Source organism: Malaclemys terrapin, chromosome 2 (genome assembly GCF_027887155.1).
Source record: "Malaclemys terrapin pileata isolate rMalTer1 chromosome 2, rMalTer1.hap1, whole genome shotgun sequence".
Classification (NCBI taxonomy): domain Eukaryota; kingdom Metazoa; phylum Chordata; order Testudines; family Emydidae; genus Malaclemys; species Malaclemys terrapin.
This window is the reverse complement of record NC_071506.1, coordinates 229,179,238-229,189,755: the sequence shown is the minus strand read 5'-3', so window position 1 is coordinate 229,189,755 and position 10,518 is coordinate 229,179,238.

Below are 10,518 nucleotides of genomic sequence, written 5' to 3'. Positions count from 1 at the left end.
TATCCACCTTAGTTCCAGACCTAGTTACCCATATTTTTCCATGTCGCACAGGATTCTGCAAACCACCCAAACAAAGCTCTGTTTTATTACAGGAATCCTGGAGTTTTTCTCCTTCATAAAAACAGCTTCCATTTTTCAACAGCTGTTCAAAGCAGTTAAAGGGACATATGTCAGTTGTAGAAATGTCAATTACTTTTTCCCCCTTATTACCTTCTTAGTCATAAGATAATGTAAATGAATAAAAAATTGCTACAAACGATCAAACATAGCCACTGCTGCATTGGTGGAGCCAGGGAGAGTGGGTGCTAAGCTATGTAATTTCTTTCTACCAGCAATCAGAATGAGCCCAAATTTTGCTCCTTTTAGATCACTTCTCTGGAAAGATTTCTTTCTTTAAAGCAGGCTTTCAAACTTCTGATAAAAGTGATACCATGTAACTAAACATTATCTGGGTTAGACAACTAAGTGATCCCACTCAGGAAGGTAGAGAGTTTTAGCTTCTCTAGTGCATCCAGTTAGATTTAGAGGAACCAGAAGGGATTTTTGATTTCTTTGTAAGTGATGGTTGCACTCTAGAAGGGATGGGAATTATATAGCACAAGAAGGAAAAAGAATGCAGAAAGCTGAAAGCATTTAACTGGGGCAGAACTTTGGAATACTAAAAGAAATTGCTTTAAAAAGGGGGAAATTCTAAATAGTCTGGGCTAATACTGAAATGAACCCACCTTAAAAAAAATTCTGTGAAGCCTCAAAGAAACTTGTACACTGATGCCATCTACTGGGTATTGACAGAAGCAACAGAAAAACTAAGGCTGCTGAAATGTGAACTCTAATTGAACAAAGCCCAATAGAAAATAAGAGGAGGCCTTTGCTCAGGCCCTGAAACAGGCTATATAAACTTGTGGCCACCATGTAGACTTCAGAATTTTGCTGGACCCCTTTGGATGGCCTTGCCCTTCATCCAGGGTTACAGACTAGACGAGTTGTTGAATCCAGAAATACTATTTTAGAGCCCCATGTTGTTCAAAAATACAACATAACACAAATAAAACAAAGGACATAAAACAAAAATCCTTGCAGCTGTGGCTCTTGCAGGTCCCGTCCTGTGGGGTGGGGACCTGGCTCACCACTCGGGGTGTTGCTATAACCCTGTCTGCTTGGCCTCATCACTCAGGTTTGGCCCAGTCACCCTTACACCTCCATGCACTGAGTTGCAATGTCCAGAGCTGGGCCCAGACTCACAGGACAGGAACTGCAGAAGCCACAGCTGTAGGGTGAGTATGGGAAGGGCTTGCTCTGTAAACCCTGACACCCCATCCCCAACCCCTACCCTCCTGGCACCCAACAGGACCTCCAGCTGTGAGGGAGAATGCAAAGTAGAAAAGAAATTCCCAACAGATAAAATGAAAAATTACAAAAAATAACTTCACAGGGCTCTAGCAATCAGACGCTCAGACTGAGCAGCTCTCCTTCCTCTAGTGTTGCAAGACTAAGAAGAAGTAGTGAGATTTCATTTTGGAGATTGTATTGCTTTCTGTACTTGAATATCACTTACTGTAGGATATCTTACATAGCCTACACTCTTTAGTGAGGCCTCAAGTAGCCACATTTTGGACTTTAACTAATGCTAGGAGCATGCTCCCCTTTGTAAGCCCAGGCAAATTTACCCAAGAGACTTAAAACAATCACTTTAAGCAATTTGCTTTTGATATTTTCTAAACTTGTCCCTTTCATACAAAACCATTCAAATGGCAGGGACCACACGCTTACAATAGCCTTTAAGATAGGACCACCGTAAGTCAGTTCTCCTTACTCCTTAGAAAAGTATTGCAAATGTATTAGATGTACTAAGGAACTGAGGATCGATCATATATGTAATGTAATACATTTGATGACTTGTAGTGTGTTACGTTATAATTGCTGCACATCAGTCCGGGTCTGACATTTGCTTGCAAAACTTTATTTTTGTGTTCAGTACATGCCTAGAAGATTTGTTGTATCAATTGATTAATCAACTGTTAATTGGTTCAGAGCACTAAGTGTCCTGATTTAAGACATTTCTTTACTGTCCAAGGTAAAAGTTGACCTGACCTAAGGTTAAAATGATTAAGATAACACTCCCTGAACTCAATAAAAAAAGAGCTATCCTAACTAGATTCCATTCCAATATTGGCTAGAACACTTACCAAATTGGCCAGTCTAGTTTGTTTGAATTTCAACTTTAAAAATCTAACTAACATATTGGCAAATTCATGGGATCAACTTTATTTCACATGTAGTGTCCAATCTGTAACTCAGTATTTCAGGGAAATGTCAGCCCCAAATCTTGGCTTATATAAAGTCTAATTTTAGCAGAATGGCTGTCAGGGTTCCCTCCCCACTCTGAACTCTAGGGTACAGATGTGGGGACTCGTATGAAAGATCCCCTAAGTTTATCTCTACCAGCTTAGGTTATAAACTTCCCCAAGGCACAAATTCTTCCTTGTCCTTGGATGGGTACTGCTGCTGCCACCAAGTAAGTGAGACAAAGATTTAGGAAAAGGACCACTTGGAGTTCCTGTTTCCCCAAAATATCCCCCCCAAGTCCCTTCACCCCCTTTCCTGGGGAGGCTTGAGAGCAAACAAGGTGAGCACAGACCAGCCCCTTGGGTTGTTAAGAACCAATCAGGTTCTTAAAAACAGAACTTTATTATAAAGAAAAAGTAAAAGAAGCACCTCTGTAAAATCACGCTGGAAGTAATTTTACAGGGTAATCAGATTCAAAACACAGAGGATTCCCCTCTAGGCCAAACTTTAAAGTTACAAAAAAAAAAAAAAAAAAAAAAAAAAAAAACAGGAATAAGCCTCCCTCTTAGCCTAGGGAAAATTCACAAGCTAAAACAAAAGATAATCTAACGCATTTCCTTGCCATTACTTACAATATGTAATCTTAGATGCTTAGTTCAGGTCTGGCTTTAAGAGATGTATTTTCCCTGCCCTGGTTCCTTGCTGTCCCGGAGAGATCACACAAAGAGAGCACAAAACAAAACCAGAATTAATAAGACACATGCACCTCTAGATATACTACTGATTATATAAAAACGAACAATATTTTCCACATTTCAAGGACGATTTTAACCAGTTGATTCTGGGAAACTTTCATGGGAGAGTGCATCAGTCACTTTGTTAGAAGCTCCTGAAATACGTTGTATTTCAAAATCAAAATCTTGGAGAGCTAAACTGCACAGAAAAAGTTTTTTGTTATTATCCTTGCCAGTATGAAACCACTTCAGCGCAGCATGGTCGGTTTGCAGATGGAAACGCCGTCCCCAAACGTATGGGCATAGCTTTTTCAGAGTGTATACAATGGTGTAACATTCCTTTTTGCTGATTGACCAGTGGCTTTCCCTCTCAGACAGTTTTTTGCTGAGAAACACGACTGGATAGAATTCTTGATCCAGTCCTTCCTGCATTAAAACTACTCCCACACCACACTTGGACGCATCTGTGCTTACTAGGAAAGGTTTGTCAAAGTCTGGGGCCCTTAGCACAGGGTCAGACATGAGTGTTTCTTTAAGCTGGTTAAAGGCCTTCTGTCACTCTTCAGTTCACTGAACTGCATTTGGCTGTTTCTTTTTGGTTAGGTCTGTCAGTGGGACGGCGATTTGGCTGTAGTGCGGTACAAATCACCTGTAATATCCGGCCAACCCTAAGAAGGATTGGACCTGCTTCTTTGACTTTGGGACAGGCCACTTTTGGATAGTATTCACTTTGGCCTGTAGGGGGTTGATAGTTCCTTGACCCACCTGGTATCCAAGGTAAGTCACTCTGTTTAGGCCTATTTGACACTTTTTAGCCTTAACAGTTAGTCCTGCCTTACTTGTGCGCTCGAAGACTTTTTGCAGATGCTCCAAGAGTTCTTCCCATGAATCAGAAAAGATGGCCACATCATCAAGGTAGGTGACTGCAGATTCTCCCAATCCCGCTAGAAGACTATCTACAAGTTTTTGGAAAGTGATGGGTGCATTTTGCAGCCCAAAAGGGAGCACATTAAATTCATACAGTCCTACATGGGTGATGAAGGCTGACTTTTCCTTGGCGGATTCATCCAGCGGTACCTGCCAGTACCTCTTGGTTAAGTCTAAGGTAGAGATGACCTGGGCATGTCCCAGTTTCTCCAATAGCTCATCTGTGAGTGGCATTAGATAGTTGTCTGGGCGAGTTACAGCATTTAGCTTATGGTAGTCCACGCAAAAGCATATCTCCCCATCTGGTTTGGGAACTAGAACCACTGGAGATGCCCAGGCACTGTTAGAGGGGCAGATTACACCCATCTGTAGCAAGTCCTGGATCTCCTTTTCTATAGCAGTTTTGGCTTGAGGAGACACCTGGTAAGGTTGGGCTTTAATTGGGCGAGCATTACTTGTGTCAATGGAGTGGTATGCCCATTTGGTTCATCCTGGGGTGGCTGAGAACATCGGTGCGAAGCTAGTGCACAGCTCCATACGTCCAAGGGTCATGAAGAGGTTCACCTCTTCCACGCCACTATCACTTTTTCCTTCATAATAGACACCTTCAGGCCACTCAGCATCATCTTCTCCCTGGGCTGTAAACTGACAAACCTTTAATTCTCTGGAATAAAAGGGCTTTAGAGAATTAACATGGTACACCTTAGGCTTTAGGTTTGAGGTGGGGGATGCTATGAGATAGTTAACAGCTCCCAGGTGCTCTTGGACTGTGAATGGCCCTTCCCACAATGCTTACATCTTATGGGCCTGGAGCACCTTCAAGACCATGACCTGGTCCCCTACTTTTAAGGAACGCTTTCTGGCATGTTTATCATACCAGGCTTTTTGCTCTTCCTGAGCATCTTTTAGGTTTTCTGTAGCAAAGGCTAAAGAGGTTCGGAGGGTGTTTTGTAGGTTGTTTACAAAGTCCAGAATGTTAGTTCCTGGAGAAAGCGTAAACCCCTCCCATTGCTGCTTCACCATCTGTAATGGCCACTTAACCTCATGGCCATACACAAGTTCAAATGGTGAAAACCCTATACCGGGATGTGGTATAGCCCTGTAGGCAATGAGCAATTGCTGCAACACTAGATCCCAATCATTGGAGTGCTCATGTAGGAATTTACGTATCATGGCCCCCAAAGTTCCATTAAACTTCTCCACCAGGCCAGTTGTTTGATGGTGGTAAGGGGTGGCAACCAAATGGTTCAACCCAGGAGTTTCCCACAGGCTTTTCATGGTCCCTGCCAGGAAATTAGTTCTCGAAACTGTAAGGATGTCAGAGGGCCAACCTACCCTGGCAAAAATGTCTGTTTATGCCTGGCACACACTTTTAGCCCTGGTGTTGCTTAGAACTACTGCTTCCGGCCATCAGGTAGCAAAATCCATGAAAGTCAGTATGTACTACTTTCCTCTGGGTGTCTTTTTCAGAAAAGGACCCAGAATATCCACAGCTACTCGCTGAAAGGGAACCTCAATGATGGGGAGTGGCTGGAGAGGAGCTTTGACCTGGTCTTGGGGTTTTGCCACTCTTTGGCACACCTCACAAGACCGGAAATAAGTAGAAACGTCCCTGCCCATTCCCTCCCAGTGGAATGACTTCCCCAAACGGTCTTTGGTCCTGTTCACCCCAGCATGGCCACTAGGATGATCATGGGCTAAGCTCAAGAGCTTTACCTGGTACTTAGTTGGAACTACTAAGTGTCTTTGAGGATGCCAGTCCTCCTGGTGCCCACCAGAAAGAGGTTCGTGTATAAAAGTCCTCTTTCTACAACAAACCGGGATCAATTAGAAGAGCTGAGAGGTGGTGGGTTGCTCCGTGCTGCCATCCAAGCTCCCTGGAGGCTTTCATCTGCTTCCTGTTTGGCTGAGACCTGTGCTCCAGTGTCCCTCCACACGATAATGTTCTTCCCACCCACACTCATAGTTTCCCTTCACTTTGAGGGTATCTGGGAGGCATCTGGGCCTGAGGATCTTTGGTGTGACCCCAGTGCAATGAATCGTAATCTGTTGGGGTTCTTGGGGTAGTTGGCCTTTACATGCCCCAGCTAGTTACATTTAAAACATTGCCCAGCTGACTGGTCACTGGGGCGAGGTGGGTTGCTGGAAAATGGTTTGGTGGGACGATAAGGTGTCTGGGGCTTTCTTTGGGGTGTAGTTGGGGCTTTGGGCTGCCCCCGGTGGTATGGTGTGGTCTCAGGGTGTCCCTTCTAGTATCCGCCCAAACTGCGACCAGGGTTGTTTGTCTCTGCTACCTCCACCTGTTTTGTTACGATTTGCCCCGCCTCTCTGACTGTCTGGGACTGCTTGTATTGATCAGCATAAGAAGCAAGACTTTCTGCTGAGTCCATTTTCTTATTCCATAAATACTGTTTTATATCATCATTGGTCATAGTCAGGAACTGCTCCTGTATAACCAAATCACACATCCCTTCAGAGCTAGTTACACCCCTTCCTTTGACCTATTTAACAGATCTTTCATCTGGTTTACATAAGCCACATTACTTAGTCCAGGCCCCCTCTTAAGGGCTCTAAATTTTACTCTGTAAGTTTCAGGGGTAATTTGAAATTGTTTCAAAACCAAATCCTTAAATTTACCATAGTCAGAAGCATCCTCAATAGGCATCTTGTTGAATATGTCCAGAGCTCTTCCAGTCAATTTTGCTACCAATGTGATTTTGTGATCTTCAGGAATTGCATGGAGTGTGCACAGTCTCTCAAAGGTGATGAAGTATTCAGCAATATCACTGGATTCATCATACTGTGGACATAGTCACTCCCATTTGTGGATTTTGGGGGAAGGATTGTTAGGGTTATTCGGTAGACCCATCTTAGCCCTTTCCAGATCTAAGCACTTCAGCTGTAACTCCCTATCAAAGCATTTTGCCTCTGCCTCCAAGCGTTTTGCCTCCATTTCTGTCTCCAAGCGTTTTGCCTCTGCCTCCGCTTCCAAATCCAAACACTTTAAGGCCATCTGTCTTTCATGTTCTTTCTGTCTCTGTTCAGCTTCAAATCTGGCTAATTCTAGTTTTTTCTGGACATCACTTTCTGTCATCCTAGCCTTCCTGCACTTTGCCTAGCCTAACCCAAGAGCTAGAAAGAAAGAAAAAAAAAAAACAGATTGTGAATTCCCTTGCTGTAACTTAACTCCTCTGCCTTCAGGCAAAGAAAACAAAAACTCCAGCTGCTCTCAGCTTAAAAAAAAAGTGTCCTTTAAAAAAAACCTCCTTGCTTTCCAAGCAGCCAAAAGAAAGAAAGAAAAAAAAGTCCTTTTAATATCCTGAGGTTTGTGCTTCTGGTTCAAAAGGATCTCAACGCTCTGCCACCATGTCAGGGTTCCCTCCCCACTCTGAACTCTAGGGTACAGATGTGGGGACCCGCATGAAAGATCCCCTAAGGTTATCTCTACCAGCTTAGGTTAAAAACTTCCCCAAGGCACAAATTCTTCCTTGTCCTTGGAACGGTATCGCTGCCACCACCAAGTGAGTTAGACAAAGATTTAGAAAAAGGACCACTTGGAGTTCCTGTTTCCCCAAAATATCCCCCCAAGCCGCTTCACCCCCTTTCCTGGGGAGGCTTGAGAGCAAACAAGGTGAGCACAGACCAGCCCCTTGGGCTTTTTAGGACACTAAAAACCAATCAGGTTCTTAAAAGCAGAACTTTATTATAAAGAAAAAGGAAAAGAAGCACCTCTGTAAAATCAGGATGGAAGTAATTTTACAGGGTAATCAGATTCAAAACACAGAGGATTCCCCTCTAGGCCAAACTTTAAAGTTACCAAAAAAAAAAAAACAGGAATAAACCTCCCTCTTAGCCTAGGGAAAATTCACAAGCTAAAACAAAAGATAATCTAACGCATTTCCTTCCTATTATACTGGTCTACAATTTTTGAGAAGTCTTCCGCTTCAGAGATAAAATGTGCTATTTATTATGTATTTTGATGTGCTGAATTCAAGTATGGCAATTAAAACAACTGATTGGCTACTGTTTCTAAGATATTTAAGTTTTTACATTTTATGTCTATGTATATTGTGTAGATAGTAGAGTTTTAATCATAAATTGTAAACCTAGGTCTTTACATGTGTTTATGGTTGCTTTACATGATAATATTTTACCTGTCCTGTTTATGTAACACTTTAAAAATTAGCAAAAGGGTTATATAAATAAAATTTATTATGAAACAAAAGGCAAAAAACTATTCTGTACATAGTTTAGTCCTATTCAGTGTCTACTCGGTGCTTCTTGGTTGGTCTCTTGTATTCATTAAATGGAGCATCTCTTGTCACTGTCCAGCAATAGTCTGCAAGCATTGATGGGCTCCATTTGCCCTGATAGCGTTTCTCCATTGTTGCAATGTCCTGGTGAAATCGCTCACCGTGCTCGTCGTTCACTGCTCCGCAGTTCAGTGGAAAAAAATCTAGATGAGAGTGCAAAAAATTTATCTTTAGTGACATGTTGCAACCAAGGCTTTTGTATGCCTTGAGGAGGTTTTCCACCAACAACCTGTAGTTGTCTGCCTTGTTGTTTTCGAGAAAATTTATTGCCACTAACTGGAAGGCTTTCTATGCCGTCTTTTCCTTGCCACGCAGTGCATGGTCAAATGCATCATCTTGAAGAAGTTCATGAATCTGAGGACCAACAAAGACACCTTCCTTTATCTTAGCTTCACTTAACCTTGGAAATTTTCCAAGGAGGTACTTGAAAGCTGCTTGTGTTTTGTCAATGGCCTTGACAAAGTTCTTCAACAGACCCAGCTTGATGTGTAAGGGTGGTAACAAAATCTTCCTTGATTCAACAAGTGGTGGATGCTGAACATTTTTCCTCTCAGGCTCCAATGACTGTCAGAGTGGCCAATCTTTCTTGATGTAGTGGGAATCTCTTGCACGACTATCCCATTTGCAGAGAAAACAGCAGTACTTTGTGTATCCAGTCTGCAGACCAAGCAAGAGAACAACAACCTTCAAATCGCCACAAAGCTGCCACTGATGTTGGTCATAGTTTATGCACCTCAAAAGTTGTTTCATGTTGGCATAGGTTTCCTTCATATGGACTGCATGACCAACTGGAATTGATGGCAAAACATTGCCATTATGCAGTAAAACAGCTTTAAGACTCGTCTTCGATGAATCAATGAACAGTCTCCACTCATCTGGATCGTGAACGATGTTGAGGGCTGCCATCACACCATCGATGTTGTTGCAGGCTACAAGATCACCTTCCATGAAGAAGAATGGGACAAGATCCTTTTGACGGTCACGGAACATGGAAACCCTAACATCACCTGCCAGGAGATTCCACTGCTGTAGTCTGGAGCCCAACAGCTCTGCCTTACTCTTGGGTAGTTCCAAATCCCTGACAAGGTCATTCAGTTCACCTTGTGTTTATGAGGTGTGGTTCAGAGGATGAGGATGGGAGAAAATGTGGGTCCTGTGACATTGATGGTTCAGGACCAGAAGTTTCATCCTCTTCCTCTTCCTCGTCTGACTCAAGTGAGAATGATTCTGGTGCATCAGGAACCGGCAGTCCTTCTCCGTGGGGTACTGGGCGTATAGCTGATGGAATGTTTGGATAATGCACAGTCCACTTATTCTTCTTTGACACACCTTTCCCAACTGGAGGCACCTTGCAGAAGTAACAATTGCTGGTATGATCTGTTGGCTCTCCCTAAATCATTGGCACTGCAAAAGGCATAGATTTCCTTTTCCTGTTCAACCACTTGTGAAGATTTGTTGCACAAGGGGCCCACCTATTGTCCTGATCTCCAATTTTGCAGCCAAAATAAAGGTGATAGGCTTCCTTAACCATAGTGGTTTTACTGCGCTTTTGTGATGCAAAAGTCACTTCACCACAAAGTTATCTGCACTGTTCACACAAGTACGAGGCATCTCTGCTCACTTTGGCTAAACAGAAATGTGGCCCTTTGCAAAATCAAACACTGACAAATAAGAGAGCACGACACTGTATGATTTCTAGAGCTGATATAGGGCAATTTGTTCAGCAGAGTGATGTAAGCTTCGTTATGATTGCATCATCCATGACTTCTAGGAATAACATGATGCAATTCATATCATGTATGACGCAATACCAGCTTCAGATTGCATCATTCATTGTTTTGCCTAAAAAGCAAGTACTGTCCAAACCCAGTCATAGATTTATTCATAGATCCAGTCAAAGATGTATTTTAGTCATTTCTGGTTTAAATTGAGATCCCTTCCCTTTATAACTCACTTATCCTCCGCCATTCCCAAGTCAAGGGTCGTATATACTGACCCAATAGCATATCTTGAAAACTAGAGCCAATCAACAATTTTAAGCATCATTTTCGTTCTCAGTGACCCAGAATTAGTAAAGCTTGACTACATTTATTTCAGAAGCATTTTGGCTGTAGAGCAGTGTTACTTACAATTTGTAATCTTAGATGCCTAATTCAGGTCTGGCTTTAAGAGATGTATTTTCCCTGCCCTGGTTCCTTGCTGTCCCGGAGAGATCACACAAAGATAGCGCAAAACAAAAACCTTCCCCCACAAATTTG